The 20,180-nt window shown below is 40.8% G+C and overlaps 1 non-coding gene across 1 annotated transcript; it reads left to right on the top strand.

The window, feature by feature from the left end:
• Positions 1-6,471: 6,471 nt before the first annotated feature.
• LOC141634697 (small nucleolar RNA R71) lies at positions 6,472-6,578 on the top strand. Its single transcript, XR_012539422.1, has one exon. It is a non-coding gene; the product is annotated as a small nucleolar RNA R71 (small nucleolar RNA).
• Positions 6,579-20,180: the final 13,602 nt, after the last annotated feature.

The raw sequence follows: 20,180 nt of genomic DNA on the forward strand, positions 1-20,180 counted from the left end.
GTCCACCTAGACAACCTTCCGTTTAGTATAGGTTTTTCGAAGATGTATTTGACCGGGTCCATCTTGGAGTAGATGTGGACCGAGTAGCTGAGCATGTAATGCCGCAACTTCTTTGTTGACCAAACTAGGACAAGGCATGTCTTTTCCAGTTGGGTATACCTCGTGTCGTACTCAATGAAATTTTTGCTGATGTAGTAGATGGCTCGCTCTTCGTTGCCAACTGTTTGTGCTAGCATTGCTCCCATGGTTGTGTTGGTTACAGTCAGGTACAGGGACAGAGGAATCCCCAGTTGAGGTGGCATGAGGACATGAGGTTTGGATAGGATTTCCTTTATCCTGTCGAACGCCTTCTGACAGTCGTCGTCCCAATCGGTGTGATCGGAGGCGCGAAGCTTCTTGAATATCGGTTCACAAATCATAGTGAGCTTGGCGATGAACCGGTGATGTCTTTGGACTCCGACCGAGAAATCCCCGAATCTCCTTCTCGTTCTTAGGCCGAGGCATTTGTTGAAGGGCTTTGATTTTGGTTGGATCAATTTCAATGCCTCTTTTGCTGACGACATGTCCCAAGAGTTTTACGGAGGTGACCCCGAATGCACACTTCTGAGGATTTAGTCTCATGTTATATTTCCGCAGACGAGCGAAGAATTTCCGGAGGGCATTGATGTGGCCGTCTCGTTCTTTTGATTTGACGATCATGTCATCGACATATACCTCTACCTCCTTGTGCATCATATCATGTAGGAGAGTGGTAGCTGTTCTTTGATAGGTTGCTCCGGCGTTGATGAGGCCGAAAGGCATGACCGTGTAGCAATATGTACCCCACTGTGTAGTGAACGCAGTTTTGTGCATGTCTTCCTCAGCCATTTTAATCTGGTTGTACCCGGCATACCCGTCCATGAATTATAGGAGAGCATGTTCGGCAGTGTTGTCTACCAGAATGTCGACATGTGGCAAAGGGAAGTCGTCTTTTGGACTTGCCTTGTTCAGATCCCTGAAGTCGACGCAAACCCGAATTCGTCCGTCTTTCTTTGGTACCGGCACAATGTTGGCCACCCAGTTAGAGTATTCGGACACTTTGATGAACCCAGCCTTGAATTGTTTGTCCACCTCATCTTTGATTTTTAGGGCCCTCTCAGGTCGCATCCGGCGTAGCTTCTGTTTCACAGGTTTAGCCCCGAGTTTGATGGGTATCCGGTGTTCTGCAATTTCTCTGTCAATCCAATCCCACGCATGTCTCTGTAAGACCAGGCGAACACGTCCTTGTATTCGTGGAGGAGGTCAATGAACTGCTGTCTTTCCGAGGGGTCCAGGGTTGTCCCTATCCTAAGTTCTTGAGGTGTATTGTCGGTTCCTACGTTAATAGGCTCGGTTTCCTCAATGATGGAGGTTATGGTTTCCCGTTTGTCAAGTTCTTTGTCTAAGTGAGGTGGGTAGTCACTCAAGTCAAATTCCTCATAGTCATTCAGAATCGCATTGCAGTTAAATTGAGACGAGTCATAAGCAATCTTAGAGTTCATTAAGTTGACACGAGCGAAAAGCTCGGAGAGGACATACATCTCGTGGTCAGTAAGAGGCGACACGACAGAGGAAGTGGCCCCTGGAACAGGCTCCAGGTTGTCACCATTCATTGGAGTGGGGGTGACCCTAGTAGACTCAGCCTCTGAATCAACCACGACTTTCTGATAAAACAGTGGGAAGGGGACCTTGATTGGGACATCTGGAGTGTTATGAGCTATAACAGACTCTGACTCCGACTCGGACTCAGACTCGGATCCTTCATCACTTCCCTCCTTGAACATAGGGCCTTCTCCAGTTGTGATCTTGAAAATGCGGCCTTGGCGATCGGTACACTTGATGGTCTTCCTCCAGCCTTGAGTGGCTTTCTCCGGGACAGTATCGGAGATCAAGGCGGTTGGATCAAATTGATTGTCTTTCAGGGCGATGTTGATGATGTCCTCATAGTCGAGGCGTTCGATGTTATCTTCCCCAAAGAGTAGTGTGACAGCTTGTCCGTCAAGGCATGGTGATGGTTTGGACTCGGTTGATGCAGCTTCGATGTTGTCGGGGATGAAGTAGAAGTCCTGGAAGACTTCCACTCCCGGGTATCTAGCCCTGGCCACAGAGTCACAGATAGGCTCCGGAAAGCCGTGGTAGAGTTCAGACTCTCCCTCGGGGACAAAGTATCCGTTGAGAGTCAGGTGGTAGGGACGGAGGATAACCCCGTGCTTCTTACGTTTACGGATTAGGATGTTCATCTCCTAGATGTCTTCATTGGTAGGTTCGTATCCCAGCCCAAAGGGAATGTTGGGGACCTTAGCCTGTTTCAAGGGAGGCAATTGGCCTTTTAGCGGATTGAGTGGCAATCCCGGGAAATAACCCTGACGCATCATGATACGGTTGATCGTGAGGTTGGCGAACGGGTCACATTAAGATGTTGTTAGTTCATCAGCTATGGCGTTCACGGCTTGGAAACCCCACATTTCATTGTCGTCCTCCTCAATGGCTTGGGAGGCTACCCGTCTTTTCATGACTGCTTTGATTGGGGAAGCGGGGATCGTGATCGTTTTCCAGTTGAAGGGGACCCTGATCTTTTGGTGGAGCGTTGAGGTGACCGCCTTGACGGCGTGGATCCAGGGACGTCCCAGGAGTATGTTGAAGGATGCGTCGATGTCGACCACTTGGAAACTGGTTTGTCTTTCTAGTGGCCCGGTTGCGACGGCTAGAGTGATAAGCCCAGCGACCTTGCGACTAATGCCGTCGTAGACGCGTACTCCTTGATTCGTTGGGATTAAATCAGATTCCTTAATACCCAGCCTATGGGCAGTTTTGAGAGGGATGACATTCACGGCGGAACCGTCATCCACAAGGACCATTGGTACATTCTTTTGGAGGCATTGCACAGTGATGTACAGGGCCAGGTTATGGTTGGCTCCGAACAGGGGGATATCCTCGTCGGAGAAGACGACCGGGTTGCTCAGATCAGGGGCGTCTCTTGTCATGTGTGCCACTATTTCTTCTGGGGAAGAGGTGGAGGGCACGGTTAATTTTCCCAAGGCCTTCAGCAGGGCTTGCCGATGCTCAAAAGACGTTGCGATCAGTTGCCAAATTGAGATCTCGGCCTTTGCTTTCTGAAGTTGTTTCAGTATTGAGATCTCGACCTATAGCCTTCTCATGTTGTTTCAACACATCAAGCAATTTTCCCAATTGGTTCTCATCAAGTCTATCATTAACAATCACAGGTTTGGTCTTTGATTCATCAAGGTAAGCATATTTCAAATTTGGGGGAAGGGGTTTTAGAGTAGTAGTTTGTACCTCACTTTTCTTCTTTGGAGTTTCATTGAGAATTTGCTCCATCTCCATTAGACATTCCATTCTCATGGCATATTCAACTTGTTCTTCATTCTCATCAATCTCATCACATTCAAATTCCATGATGGATTCCCCTTGCTCTTAAGCTTGTAAAATGTCTTCTAGGATGGATTGCTCATCCTCTATAGGTTGACATGCTTCCACAAGGATGTTATGCACTAATTCAGATTGTGCATGAGTAAGTTCTTTGTTAGCTAGAGCGGCCTAAAAAAGATATACCTCCAATTCCCAATACATATTTTTAGCCTCACTTGCTTCCAAGGCTTCCAATGCTTGCATGGGATCTTTGAAGAAAGGTATACTTAAGTGGTCCTCTACAAAACAATCTATAAGGTCCATCTTGCAAAATATCAAACAACTTGAAAATAATTAGAACAAACCTTGAGGAGTTTTACTTCCCCAAGGCAAAGAAAGACACAACTAATAACAATATAAGAAAATCTAAATCAAGTTAACACCGTCCCCGGCAACGGCGCCATTTTTGGTCGGGATATTTTTACTAAATCTTTCGGTTACTTGTCGTTAGGAGCACCTAGACCAAAACAGAATTTATAACTTCACAAACAACTCTACAATTAGTAAAGAGGCAAGTAAAGTCGGATCCCAAGGGACGGGAATTGACATGAGATTTCTATTGCAACTAGTGGTGTCTTAGGGGTGCCACAATTGAGATTTGATGTAGAAGATCACTAAACTAAATAGCAATGAAAGTAAACAAGCAAGATGAATTAAAAGGGATGTAAACAATTGATAAAAAGCACTAGGGTGTCATGGGGTCATAGGGGATTCATGTGAATTGATCATACGAACATGTTCTCAAATTATAAGCAAGCAATTATTGTTGTGATGGATCGAGTTGGTTTATATCTTACAATCCTAGGAAAGTTTGGATCCCGGAGCAGAATCGATTAGATTGTACAACACCTACAAGTCGACTTAGTCTTCCCTACTCAACAACATGCATGGTTTAATGAGACTCGAGTTGGTTTGTGTCTTACAAGTCTCATTGAAAAGATAGGTGATGGGTAAAAAAAATGCAAGGATTCATAGGCTCACATTTCATCAAACACAACATGTGCATGAGTTGAGATCACAACAAGCAAGCAAATTAACTATGAAAGCATATTAATTTAAGCATGAATCATTCCCCATGTTGGTTTCCCCTAATTACCCATTAACCCTAGCTAAGGAACTACTCACTCATTATCATGTTGAACATGCTAGCAAGGTTGTCAATCATACCAACAAAGTGAAACATGATGAATAAATGAAAGTGATTAACAATAATTAAAGAGGGATTAAGAGAATTATACCTACTAATGATTCCAATAATAAAGCAAAGAATAAAAGAAGTACTTGATGCTTGATTGAGAGGTTGTCAATCTCCCAATAATAACCCAAATAATCTTCAATTACCCAAAATAAAGGATGAACAAGAGAGAGATTAAGGAAATAAAACATGAATTAAAACTTGATTAATTGTTGATTACAAGATTAAAGAGAGATTTGATTGATATTAACTACACTAAAGATTGCTAAGAAGAACATGTTCTTCTAATTAGACTAATGGGGTATTTATAGTGGGGATTAGGTGGATGAATTAGGGTTAACTAAGGGCTTAAATGACGATTAAGTCCCTACTTAAGGAAACACATGTCTTTTTGGAAAGACTCCGGTCTCTAGAAAAAGATGTGCATCCTCCCTTGAAGCTTGAAGAAGATGAAATGGGTCTGCCTGAGAATCCGGGCGTCTTTAGCACAGGACGGGCGGATTTGGTGGTCACTGCCCGGGCGTCTTGGAGTGAAGACGGGCGTCTTCTGGGTCTTTTGCACGGGCGTCTTGGGGTGAAGACGCACTTGTGGTGGTGGAGACGGGCGTCTTCTGGGGAAGACGCACGGATTGCTGTGCAGTCTCACTTCTTCTTCTTTTCTTCCTTTTTCATCATAGAATCCTTGGGGATTTCCTCGGGGATGCAAGGATCTTTTCTCATCATTGCCCATCTACTATAGTATGTACAAAGGCCTTCTAAACTTGTCTCTCCTTGATGCTTGGTCATTGAATTCAATCAATTTAGCCTCATTTTGCCATGAAAATGCAAGGTTTGCACTCCTTTCCTACCAAGGGATGAAAACCTCAAAGAATATGCAAAACAAAGAACTAAAGACAATAAATGACCAAAATATGCACTAAAAAGCATGGGAACAAGGCTAATTCGGGGACTAAATGTGCTCTAATTATGGTCACATCACCGTTTCATGTCTTGGGGAATTACTTTGAGGTGGTAATTGCCCCTTTTGTCTTTGAGAGTTTGAAGATGCTAGTTGGGTTAATTGAGTTTCCAACCTTTTTGTGTAGGCTAGGATGTTGTTGATGGTGATGTCTTTTGATTGACTATCTTTTTGCATTTGAGTGAAAAATTCTTGTTGATTCTTTTGCATTTGGAGGACCACTTTTTGAACATCAAAACCTTGGTCATTTTGTTGATTGTATGGAGTTTGATTTTGATAACCTTGGTTTTGGTTGAAAAAGGGTCTTTGATTTTGGTTTCTCATGGGAGGTGGGGTGTATGTTGGTTGAGGGTTTTGAACATTTTGGCTTTTGTAAGAGAGATTTGGGTGGAATTTGGTGTTTTCATTGTAATAGTTGGAATAAGGGGTACCACTTTTGTATGATTGAAAAGCATTCATTTGCTCATTCGTTCCCTTACATTCACTTTGGTCATGTCCCAAAGTTCCACAATTCTCACATATCCCACTTGGGATTGATGAAGATGCCACCATGGCATTAACATGATGCTTTGGTGATTTTGAGGCTTCTTCAAGCTTAGCCATAGCCTTCTCGAACTTCAAGTTGATGGTATCAATATGAGCACTAAGTTGAGCACCCAATTGAGTAATAGAGTCCAATTTATGCTTTCCTCCTCTAGTAGCCTTGCGAGGTCCACTATATTGTGAATTATAGACCGCCATTTCCTCAATCTTGTTCCAAGTTTGATTATCGTCAACTTCGGTGAACATACCATTTGATCACATGCTGAGAATGTTTCTTGAGTCTTCATAAAGACCTTTCAAAAATTGTTGTACCAAGAACCACTCGCTAAGTCCATGATGAGGACATGAGCGACAAATTCCTTTTAATCGCTCCCAAGCTTCATACAAAGATTCTTCATCCCTTTGCTTAAAACCTGTAATTTGAGCTCTTGGCATGTTAGTCTTTTCCGGAGGGTAGAATTTTTTTTAGAAATCTAAAGCCAACTTCTTCCAAGAGTCAATTCCAAGAGTAGCCTTATCAAGGCTTTTCAACCATTGTTTTGCGGTGCCAATTAGATAAAAAGGAAATAAGACCGATCGAATTTGGTCTTGAGTCACTTCGGTTTGTGAAATCACATCACAATAGTCACAAAAAGTTTCCATGTGGGAATGAGGGTCTTCACTAGGCATCCCCCCATATTGGCTTCTTTCGACTAATTGGATAAATACGTATTTTGCAATAAAATTTCCGGTTAAGTGTTGTGGTGTGGGAGTTCCATTGGGTAGGTTCTCCTCGGTTGGTACGGAATGTGATGAAAACTTAGGCATTGTGGGTTGATTGTGTGAATGATTTTGTGTTGGGTTCTCCTCACCTTCTCTTGCAAAAGGGTTGATGAACTCAATAGTGTTTGGTTGAATAGCTAAAACCTCACCAATACCTCTCAAAGTATTTCTAGCAAGTCTTATATTGGTTGTCAAAGTCCCTTCAATTTCGTGATCAATGGGTAACAAGTTACCTTGTGATCTTCTAGACATGCAAAATATCAAACAACTTGAAAATAACTAGAACAAACCTTGAGGAGTTTCACTTCCCCAAGGCAAAGAAAGACACAACTAATACCAATCAAAGAAAATCAAATCAAGTAAACACCGTCCCCGGCAACGGCGCCATTTTTGGTCGGGTCGCTTTGAGCTTAGATTTCGGTTACTTGTCGTTAGGAGCACCTAGACCAAAACAATATTTATAACTTCACAAACAACTCTACTACTAGTAAAGAGGCAAGTAAAGGTCGGATCCCAAGGGACGGGTATTGATGTAAGATTTTCTATTGCAAGTAGTGGTGTTTAGGGGTATCACAATTTGGGTTGAGATAAGAAGATCACTAAACTAAATAACAATTAAAGTAAGCAAGCAAGATGACTAAAATGAGATGTAAACAATTGATTAAAAGCACTAGGGTGTCACGGTTTCATAGGGGATTCATGGGAATTGATCATACAAACATATTCTCAAATTATAAGCAAGCAATTATTGTTGTGATAGGATCGAGTTGGTTTATATCTTACAATCCTATGAAGGTTTGGGTCCTGGAGCCGAATCGATTAGATTGTACAACACCAACAAGTTGACTTAATCCTCCCTACTCAACTATATGCATGGTCTAATGAGACTCGATTTGGTTTATGTCTTACAAGTCTCATTGAAAAGGTATGTGATGGGTAAAAAATGTAAGGATTCATAGGCTCGCATTTCATCAAAAATAACATGTGCATAAGTTGAGATCACAACAAGCAAGCAAATAAATTATGAAAACATATTAAATTAAGCATGAATCATCCCCCATGTTGGTTTCCCCTAATTAACCATCAACCCTAGTTAAGGAAACTACTCACTCATTATCAAGTTTAACATGTTAACAAGGTTGTCAATCATATTAACAAAGCAAAACATGATGAATAAATGAAGATGATTAACAATAATTAAAAAGGGATTAAGAGAGTTATACCTAATGATGATTCCAAAATAATAATGCAAAGAATAATAGAAGTACTTGATGATTGATGGAAGGTTGTCAATCTCCCAATAAACCCAAATAATCTTTAATTACCCAAAATAAAAGATGAACAAAAGAAAAATTAAGGAAATGAGATTTGTATTAATATTTGATTAGAAGTTGATTACAAGATTAAAGAGAGATTAGAATAATATAAACTACACTAAAGATTGATAAGAAGAACATGATAATCTAATTAGACTAATGGGGTATTTATAGTGGGGATTAGGTTCACAAATTAGGGATACTAAGGGCTTAAATGACGATTAAGTCCTTGAGGAATCGCTCCTCTCAAGAAAGAATGCGGATCTCCTTTTAGATAGTCTTCCAAAAATATGCGCATCTCAAATGAAGAAAGAAGAGGACGTGCCCCTCTGGAGTACAATCCGAGCATCCAAGGGTCGGGACGGGCGGATTGGGGAGCTGCTGGACGGGCGGCATGGTGGTAAGGACGAGCGTCCTAGGGAGCTGTTGGACGGGAGTCCCGATGGTTGGGACGAGCGGATTCTGGCTCAACTTCCTTTTCTTCTTCCAACAACCCTCTGGGATTTTGTCGGGATGCAAGGATCTTCTTCATCATTGCCCATCTACTACATTATGTACAAAGGCTTTCTAGTCTTGTCTTCTCTTTGATGCTTGGTCATTAGATTTGATCAATTTAGCTCTATTTTGCCATGAAAATGCAAGGTTTGTACTCCTCTCCTACCAAGAAAACAAAACCTCAGAGAATATGCAAAACAAAGGACTAAAGATAGTAAATGACCCAAATATGCACTAAAAAGCATAGGAACGAGGCTAATTCGGGGACTAAATATGCTCAAATATTGATCACATCAACATCTAACATCTCCTTCTCTGTAGTTACATATTTCACCTGAGCCTCATCCAGAGTTTGGCTCGCATAGTAAATAGCACTCAAGGCTTTGTCTTTCCGCTGGCCTAGCACCGCGCCAATTGCATAATCATTAGCATCGCACATAATCTCAAAAGGCAGCTCCCAGTCTGGAGGCTGAATAATCGGTGCTGAAATCAAAGCCTGCTTCAACCTATTAAAAGTAGTAAGACATTTATCAGTAAAATTAAATGGAACATCCTTAAGTAATAGTTGTGTAAGTGGTTTAGCAATTTTAGAAAAGTCCTTAATGAACCGGCGGTAAAAGCCAACATGACCAAGGAAACTCCTAACTCCCTTAACATTAACAGGAGGAGGCAATTGCTCAATCACTTGCACCTTTGCTTTATCAACTTGGATACCCTTGTCAGATACTAAGTGCCCAAGGACAATGCCCTTTTTAACCATTAAATGGCACTTCTCCCAATTCAGCACTAAATTAACCTCAATAAATCGCGGCAAAACTTTCTCAAGGTTAGTCAGACAATCATCAAAATCATTACCGTATACGCTAAAATTATCCATAAATACCTCCATAATTGACTCTATATAATTAGAAAATATCCCCATCACGCACCTCTTAAAGGTAGCTGGGGCATTACACAATCCAAATGGCATTATAGGATAAGCAAAAACACCATGCGGGCAAGTAAAAGTAGTCTTTTCCTGATCGTTAGGATGGATTGGGATCTGAAAGAAACCTGAATATCCATCTAAATAAAAGAAAAATTTATGTGAGGCTAATCTCTCTACCATATGATCCATAAAAGGAAGGGGAAAGTGATCTTTCTTTGTGGCGGCTGTAGATACCCAGTATCTGCTGAGACTCCAACAAACACCCGATGATTATCGGACTACAACATGTTTTGGAATCGCGGCGTTTGATCGACAGTTTGTGTACAACTTAACGTCGGAAAACTTTAAAAGATTTCGAAAATAAAACATTTCAAAACATTTGAAAAATACCTGGAGTGTTTAATGCATGATGACGGGGTCGCGGTAACACTAACTAGAGTCAAAACCAGCACCGGACCAAAAATCGACTCAAAAATTCAAATCCCGACTCCAACAACGAGTCAAACCGAGTCAACCACAAAAAACAAACATTTCAAACCTTCTACCTTAAGTTTTCCCGGATTCATGTTGGTCAAGTACCAAACATGTGACTACAAAACCTAGGATAGAACAAATCATGATTGCGTTTGTTGTGAAAGTGACAACACAGCTCGAAGACCCGCGACGTGGCTAGCGCCTCTTTGAGCAGCCCAGGTGGCCACGTCGCTCAAAACTCACAAAATCATTCATTCTCCTATAAATACCCCTCAAATGCCACCCATTTGAGACTTACGCGAGTGTACGCCCCCTCTTTTCTCCCTTAAAATTCTCGACTCGACTTCTAAAGTCACAATCCGACGCGTATTTACGACCCACCGATCGTAAACACGAGCCTTACACATTGTTTGGTACCGTCATCGTGCATTAAATCAGTTGACTGACCATTTCGACCACTACACCATCGCTAAACTTTTAAAACACTCTTTTACTTACCAAAACGGTTTTAAACCGATTTTTTTCCGATCAAACGAGTTGTTACACTTACGTCGGTCACTCGCCATAACCAAACATGTAAGTATGAGGGTGTAAAAATCCTCTTTTATTATGTTTTCATTTGTTTCAGGAATATAACATGCTAAAACATGCATAATGACAGGGTAGTCGTATACCTATCAAAAATTCCAACTGGCTCTAACTAATATAGCTAGGGAAGTCGGGTCGATCTCCACAGGGATATGGGAAAATGTCAGCTTAGTCTAAGTTCGTCTCGGTTGTGACACCCTCATTCATTGCGGAAAAGTAAACACATAATTCTAGATAAAAACTATATGGATATGTTTGTAATAGGTTCATTTGGGTAAAAACCTGTAATTTTAAAACCTGAACCTGTTAAAAAAAATATCCAAATGGGAAGGTGTCAAACATGCAAGGTCTAAAATAAAAACTCATAAATAAAACATCGCTAAAATCGCGAAACAAAGTTATACAACCCAAATGTGAAAAAGGGAGACATATGTCCCTAAAAGCATATGATATAAAAAGTGTTTGAGGGTCACAATAAAATAAAGCCAATCTAGGTCCCAAGGTTACTTTGCTCGCTAGCTCGTCCATGTACCCCATATATGCATCACCTACTCCAATCGCATTTTATACAAATACGAAAGCCACGGTCGGGGGGAGGAACTCCGAGTTCTCCCAGCCACGAAATGTCATAATTAATATAACATGTAAACATAAGAATATGAATATGAATAACACATAGCCTTAGCATATAGATGCTAGACAATCGTGCTTATCATGTGAACAACAATATAACAACACATAATCCTAGCATGTGAATACTAGACCGACTCATACTACACTATCATGTGAATAACATAACATCCAGGAATCCAAACTCTATCAACAATAGCCGGCTTGCATCTCACCTTCTATGATTCATAGAATCATCAAACAAGAAAGGACAATATATCTAGAGACAGGCATAAGTTCCTAGTACAGTCAATAGTCACTCTGTAACTCGAGTCTATACCACGAGGTAAGGTAAACACCCTAGTCCTAAACCTGCGCAGACCTAGCGACATGCGGAAATTACCGCATCCAAGACCCATGATCACACACATGAGTACCCCTAAGGAGTCAACCAAAGGGTTGGCTAGTACTTAAGCTGACCACATACTTCTAAGAGTACGTCAAGAGGTCATGCCCTAACTTGGATATAAGCCCACCAAGCTAAGACACAAAGGCTATTAAGCCGCAAACATACACTCGTCAAAGACTATAAGGGCCTATCTATGACGAAGGCCGAAATACTCACCTAGGACCTAGTCCCAGCTTGAATACTTTAGCCCACTCCACACAAGACAAGTAGGACACCCAATTAACCATAAGAGGGGCAAAGAGTCCAAACTTGCACACACAAATGATCATACACACCCTAGTATACGAAATGTTACGCAAGAGTACCATAATCCATGAGAACAAGCTAAAATGGCAAAGAGGCAACAAGACTCAAGCATAAGGCATCCAAAGCATCCAACAACCAACATGTGAAATGGTAATTACAAATATCAAGGCATAACATAAAACATCCAATAACAACCAATCTCACCTCAAAGACAAACCCTCGACCCTAGTCCCGCGATGGGTCATCGGTCAAATCGAGGCTGATCGTGTTAAACCTAGTTTGATCAAACTCGTTCGGTCAATCTGGCCCAGCTCAGAGTCTTGGCCTACTTTGGCCCAAATCACAAAATTCATCACAATATCATTCTCATGCAATTTCCAATTTCTATCATGTGAAAAACTATCAACATAAGGAAATATATTCCAACTTACAAAATATCCAATTCAATTAAATTCTCGCATAATAAAATAGTATAAATAACCGTCTCTTACAAGGGTAAACTTTTCTATAAATTTTAATCGATAAAACGACGCCATTTACTCGTACGGACTCCGAATTGAGTGATTCAAGTGGCCAAACCATCTAATTTTTCGACGCCGTTCAATCTGTCATATTTTTGGAAATATTGAAAACCGTCTCGGTCTGCTACTGACGCGTTCCAGCCAAAACACGGACTTGTCACAACACATAATTCCTCATCCAAATTTGTTCCAAACAATAATATACAAATGGGTAACATAAATTAAACATAAGCATACTCATCTTACTCCATTCATTCATTTATCAACAAGATCGTCTCGAACAACAACAAACAACAACAAACAACAACAAACAACAACAAACATCAACAAACAACAAACACAACTACTAACGTGACATTAATTCGTCGAGTAACTCGGAATAGTTACCTTAAGCTAGCAAAGAGACAAGTAATAACTTGAGAAAGCTTCTAAAACCCAAAATTATTCTTCATCTTCAATAACATATGAGTCACCTAACTCATCTTCAAATTCTTCACCTATAAGAACAACAAAAACACAATTATTAAGCTTAAATTCGAAACCCTAAAAAAAGTGTCTTAAACAAAATTTGGGGGAAATGAAAATAAAGCTTACTAGTAGATGAGGATTGAAGAGAGGATTCCGAATATATAATTTTTATGCGATTTGGTGGAGAAATGAAGAAGTTATGGTGGATTTAGGTATTGTAAGGAGGTTATTTTGAGAGAAATTTGGTGTTTGAGAGAAGGAAGTGATACAATGAGAATTGAGGAAATGAAAGATGAAGAGGAGACCCATGGAGGATGGAGGGTGCATGGTTTGGGGTAGGTTGTTTGTGTGAGTTTCAATTGTTTACGTTTTGGTTCGTTTCGACGGAAATTAGAAATATTCGTCGAACGTGATTTCCGAGAAAATTAAAGTTCTTAAACACGATTTTACTAAAAGATTAAGTACTCATATGCCCAATATCCAAACTCGTTTACCCAACGACCGTAAAAAATGGGAAAATCCCGATTTTACGACTTTTATCCGAAATCTATTTTATCAAAGGAAAAGGTTAAAATATAGTTTAAATCACTTTTAAACATTTCTAAACTATCAAAAATAATTACATTTCTTCAAAATAAAATAAGATTATATTCTAAACTATCAAAAATAATCACTTTTAAACATTTCTAAACGGTCTGAGGAGCAGTGAATATCTCCTTTCGGTCTCAATTCGCCCTCAAGCACATATAGCTTAGCTTTCGCCCTAACTATAATGCCCTATTGTTCGCTACCAGTCTTGCCTATTCCACCATTTCGGTCCAGGTCAAGGGTCACTAAGATATAAATGCCTAATTGCGTCGACTCAATTAAACAGATACAATTAATTGCAGCAGTTAACAACAAAGATTATACCAGCATTAACCCAATAAATCGATTACTTTCCCTTCATAATTATGGATCCCCTATAGTCTTAGCAGAGGGGAATTAGCTACGCATCATCATTGAACTAACAATAATAACAAATAGATAATCGAAACTAAACATGATAATAAACCTAATAAGGATCGAATTAAAGTAGAGATGAAATAATAAGAGGAGAATAGCAACACAAATGCAATAATTATGATTAAAGGATGAAAGAGGAATAATAATACCAATCGTAATCCAAATCTGAGTAGGAAAAGTGTAAAGCAAGAACAAAATCCAAGAACAGTAGCAAAGTATAGAGTAAAAGTCAGTGTGTGAGGGAGAAGAGAGGAGTTACGTTGTTATTCCCTCTACCTTATACGAAAAAATCCACTCTAAACCTAATCTATGGACTAATTACAAAAGCCCATACGAAAACTAGGCGGAAAAAGTCTATAAAAAGATAAACCACTCGATCGAGTGGAAATAAACCACTCGATCGATTAACTAGCCATCAAACCTCTCGATCGAGTGGAAATAAACCACTCGATCGAGCACTCCTTGCAATATCTTCCTTTGTGTAAGCTTGAACTACTCGATCGAGCAACTCCAATATATAAAGCATTCGATCGAGTAGAAAATCTACTCGATCGAGCTATCTTGGCACGTAAGACATCAAAATACTTCCCGAAACTAGCTCACGCGTCTTCCAGGTGTTAGATTTCCAAGCTCCGGCTCCTTATTCTGCTTAAATGCATGCAATTGGGACAAAATAGGCTCGATTTAACTCCTCTTTGGTTTATTCCTGCAAATTACATAAAACGAACCAAAGTAGAATATTCGGGGGTATTTGTAGCTAGATGCTACATAAATAGTACAGAAATGCGTGTAAAAATGAGGTAAAAACCTTATATAAAATACACGCATCAAATCTCCCTAAACCAAACCTTTGCTTGTCCCCAAGCAAAATATGAATGCAACTAAGAATGAACAATGGAACGGGACCAACACATCAGCTACAAATCACCCACCAAAACCAGTTTAATGCAACAACTGACAAAGTGGCAGAAGAGAAGTGCAAACGAGTTAAACCAATGTTTCAAACTTACTGAACCGTCGACCTTGCAAGACTCAAAAGATATTGGACTCTCACGGGTCGCTCATCACTCAGAATTAGGCACAAGGTGAACATATATGTGAAAGATAGAAAGAAGTAAAGACACTCACCTAACTCGACCTATAAGAACATGCATGCAGTTAACATGAATAAAGTCTCTACAACCGTACATATGCATTCCAACCAAACTAATGACCAAGACACATGTCGAGTACTTACATTAGGGTAAGTGAGGTAATGGGTAAAACGTGGCTAAGATGAATTTGGATATGTGGAGTTAATAGCCAGACTAGCAACAACGGATCCAAATTTTGAACTGCATCCCAACTTCATACTCAATATAAAAGAAGAAACGCTGCAAAAATCATGCACTCTACTCACGAAACACCAAAACAAACTCGCCAACTCCCCATAAGATATAAATAAAACATGGGAGTGAAAATCATTATACAATTTCTCATACCAAGGTTATTGGTTAACAATAGACGATATAACAGCAATTAAAGTAACGTCAGGGAAAGAATCATCAATAGGTAGAGAGTCTTCCCCTTCTTGTCGCATCAGTCGCGACAAGTGATCAGCTACAACGTTCTCAGCTCCTTTCTTATCCTTAATCTGCAAATCAAACTCCTGAAGAAGGAGTATCCATCTCAATAGCTGTGGTTTAGCCTCCTTCTTAGCAAGGAGATGCCTCAAAGCTGCATGGTCAGTAAAAACAGTTACTTCTGACCCAACTAAATAAGAACGAAACTTCTCTAAGTCATAAACTACAGCTAGCAGGTCCTTCTCAGTGGTAGTGTACTTCACTTGAGCCTCATCCAGAGTTCGGCTTGCATATTAGATAGCATTCAGAGCTTTGTCTTTCCTTTGACCTAGCACCGCTCCTAGTGCATAGTCACTGGCATCACACATTATCTCAAACGGAAATCCCAGTCGGGAGGCTGTATGATCGGCGCAGAGACTAAGGCCTGCTTTAACCTATGAAAAGCAGAAAGACACTCATCAGTAAACACAAAAGGGGCATCCTTAAGTAGCAACTGTGTAAGTGGTTTAGCAATTTTTGAGAAGTCCTTGATAAACCGGCGATAAAAACTGGCATGGCCATGGAAACTCCTCACCCCCTTAACATTAATAGGAGGTGGTAATTGCTGAATCACTTCCACCTTTCCTTTATCAACCTCTATTCCCCTGTCAGAAACTAAGTGCCCTAAGATAACTCCCTCGTTGACCATAAAGTGGCACTTCTCCCAGTTTAGCACAAGATTAACCTCAATACAGCGCTGCAACACTTTCTCAAGGTTAGACAGACAGTTAGAAAAATCACTTCCATAAACACTGAAATCGTCCATGAAAACTTCCATAATAGACTCAATATACTCTGAAAATATCCCCATCATACACCTTTGGAAGGTGGCAGGGGCATTACACAAACCAAAAGGCATCCTACGATAAGCAAAAACGCCCTGAGGACAAGTAAATGTAGTCTTCGCTTGATCGTCTGGGTGTATACGGATCTGAAAAAACCCAGAGTACCCGTCTAAATAGCAGAAAAACTTATGAGAAGCTAACCTTTCTACCATTTGATCAATAAAAGGAAGGGGAAGGTGATCTTTCTTGGTGGCGGCATTAAGCTATCTGTAATCTATACACATCCGCCAACCAGTCACTACTCGAGTAGGTATTAACTCATCCTTATCATTCTTAACTACAGTTGTCCCTCCTTTCATCGGGACTACCTGCACTGGACTCACCCATTTAGAGTGACCAACGGAATAAATAATACCTGTGTCGAGCAGCTTCATTACCTCAGCCATCACAACATCCTGCATCTTCTGGTTCAGTCTGCGCTGACCCTGTCTGCAAGGTTTGTGATCTTCCTCCAGCTATATCCTGTGCATACAAATATCGGGACTAATCCCCTTGATAGAGTCTAGTGAATAGCCCAGTGATTTCCTGTTTTTCTTAAGTACAGCTAACAAAGAGGTTAGCTGATCATTATCAAGCTTAGCACTAACAATGACTAGAAACTGCTCAGTATCGTCTAAGAAAACATATTTTAGATGAGAAGGGAGAGGCTTACGCTCTGGTACCTTTACTTCAATGGAGCAAAGAGTGCTAATCATCTGTTCCACTTGCTCTCCCTCAGCTTCGGTGAGTTCAGGTTCATCTAAATCATCAACAAGCAAATCCAACACAGTGTCACTGTCATCTGGGCTATCTGCACACTCATCAAAAAGCATAAGAGCTTCTAGTGGGTCCTTCATAAAAGAACCCGACCAGAAATCATAAATAGACTCGTCAATAATATCAACCGAATAGCAAGTATCCTCTATCATTAGCCGAGCCAAAGTACTAGGCAGACTGAAAGTGATCTCGTCATCCCCTACTGCAAGAGTCAAACGCCCTTGTTTGACATCAATAATGGCCCCAGTTGTATAAAGGAATGGTCTTCCTAAGATAATTGGGGTCCGGGTGTCTTCAGCTATATCTAAAACAATGAAATCTACTGGGATAAAGAGCTTGCCTATTTTTATAGGCACGTCCTCTGAGACAACTAAGGGCTTCCTAAAAGATCTATCACCTATCTGTAGCGTAATGTTAGTCACTTTTAGGTGACTCATGTTCAGTTTCTTGCAGACAGATAGGGGCATGACACTGACACTGGATCCTAAATCACAAAGAGCCTTATCAATAACCATATTCCCTATAATACAGGTAATAGAAAAGCTGCTCGGGTCTTTTATTTTGGGTGGAGCCTTGTTTAAAAGCAAATTACTAGACTCTTCCATAAATGAAACTGTCTCAAATTCACTTAAATCTTTCTTACGCGTCACAATATCTTTCATATACTTAGCATAAGTAGGTACCTGAGTAACAAGTTCGGAAAAAGGGACAGTTACCTGGAGGTTCTTCACAACGTCCACAAACTTACCGTACTGTCGCTCGATCTTTGCATCCTTCAGACGACCTGGGAAGGGCACTCTTGTAGCAATGAGTGGACCCGCAACTTTCTCCTTACCTTTATCAACGCGTGACGTCTTCACAGCAGGGGAAGATGACACAGTAGCAGAATTAGATAGTAAAATAGGATCTTCACCGCTTCTGGTACTCGATCGAGTACTTTTATCACTCGATCGAGTGATTTCATGTTGAGAAATACTCGATCGACCACTTTCCTCACTCGATCGACCATTCCCTTTTTCTGCCTTGCTCGATTGAGTATTTTTATCACTCGATCGAGTGATTTCCTCAGCAAACTTACTCGATCGAGTAAGAATATCACTCGATCGACCATCTTCATTTTGTGCACTTCTCGATCGACTATAATTATCACTCGATCGAGTGACGAGATGAATTGAATCACTCGATCAAGTAGATTTTTCACTCGATCGAGTGTCCAAACACACGCAAAGAACAATTTCGTCCGAGAAACTCATCTATATCATCCTCCGGGTATCTTCACTATCAAAACCCCGTCTTCTGGTACTTTTGGCTCTTCATGAGTAAGGCCAACTTGGAGATTCATTGCATTGGCTGAATTGCATGTCGGTAGAGGATTGGCTTGGTCTTTCGCGAGTGTTAATCTGCGACTTGTTCTCTCAATTACGCTATGACAGCTTTCTTTCTTATTGCACTTCTCCTGAAATCATGTGTTATGCTAAACATAAAGGATTTCAGTTCAAAGCAATTTCTTGATTTGCAGGAGGAGAAACCGGTTCATGGCGCATAGCGTAGAAAGAGTAGGAGCATTCCTTATTTCTTCGTACAGTTGAGAAAAAGAAACCCCTTGCTTGTATTTCTGATAAGCAAGGACGCGCTCTGTACTTGCCAGGCATCCAATAGGGTCATGCCCTTCCATACCACATCTACCACATAGCTCAACATACTCAGTAATCGAACAAACCTGAGCACTCTCGCCTGAAGCTTCTGTAATCTCCACATCACCTAGACTTTTGCTAGGACCTTCCACTGCAGCAGCTGCTGACTCAATAACTTGCTCACTACTTCGGGGATTTCCATATTCAGAGACATGAATAGCTATCTCCTCAATGAGACGCCAACCTTGGTCATCTTCAACATTCTTTGTGAATCTCCCTTTAGCTACGCTGTCAAGAATAGCTCTCTCGCTCCTATATAACCCATTGTAGAATTGGGTACAAAGGAACCATTTCTTGAACCCGTGATGAGGCACAGAACGGACAAGTCTCTTGAACCTAGTCCATGCCCCATTCAAATCTTCAGTAGGTAGCTGCTCAAAAGAACTAATCTGAGCTCTCAAGGTATTGGTGCGCTGCGGCGGAAAATATCGCCTGTAAAAGGCTAAAGCAAGGGAACTCCAGTCGGTTACACCGGCTGCCTCCCTATCTATATCTCTCAACCACTCCAAGGCATCATCAGCTAAAAAAAAGGGAAAGAGCGGTCCCTTCACTTTGTCTTGTGTCACCCCAGCAGAAAGGGGAATGGTAGAGCAATACTCTGTAAACATCTCTATATGCCTGCATGGATCTTCTTCAGGTACCCCCCTAAAGAGATTTCTCTCTACCAGCTATATGTAAGATGGGTGGATTCCAAAGTTTCCCTGATCAGTAATGGGTAATAGGAAACCTTTTGGAAGTGAATCCACAGTAGGCTCTGAATGGCTGGCTAGCTTAGGCATTCTGGCAAATAGACTTTACAAAGCAACTAGTAACCTACAAAACTAATCAAAAACTTTGCAGAAATCAGATCAGTCTCAAGGAATAAATTCCTTGAGACGGGAAACAAACTTAAATAAAGGAACAAAATTGCGCCACCTCCCCGACAACGGCGCCAAAATTTGACAGGGCAGTCGTATACCTATCAAAAATACCAACTGGCTCTAACTAATATAGCTAGGGAAGTCGGGTCGATCTCCACAGGGAGATGGGAAAATGTCAGCTTAGTCTAAGTTCGTCTCGGTAACCAAATTGGGGGGGTTTTTAATTGTGATATTCTAAACTAATGAGAGGATAGGGAAGAGTGAATAAGAGAATAAAGATTAACCAAGTAGAGAAAGACAGCTAAGACTCACGGTTCACCATAATCATTTAGTCAAGTAATCTAAGTCTCAGGTCAATGCAGATACGGTCTGAGGAGCAGTGAATATCTCCTTTCGGTCT

Source organism: Silene latifolia, chromosome Y (assembly GCF_048544455.1).
Source record: "Silene latifolia isolate original U9 population chromosome Y, ASM4854445v1, whole genome shotgun sequence".
Classification (NCBI taxonomy): Eukaryota; Viridiplantae; Streptophyta; class Magnoliopsida; order Caryophyllales; family Caryophyllaceae; genus Silene; species Silene latifolia.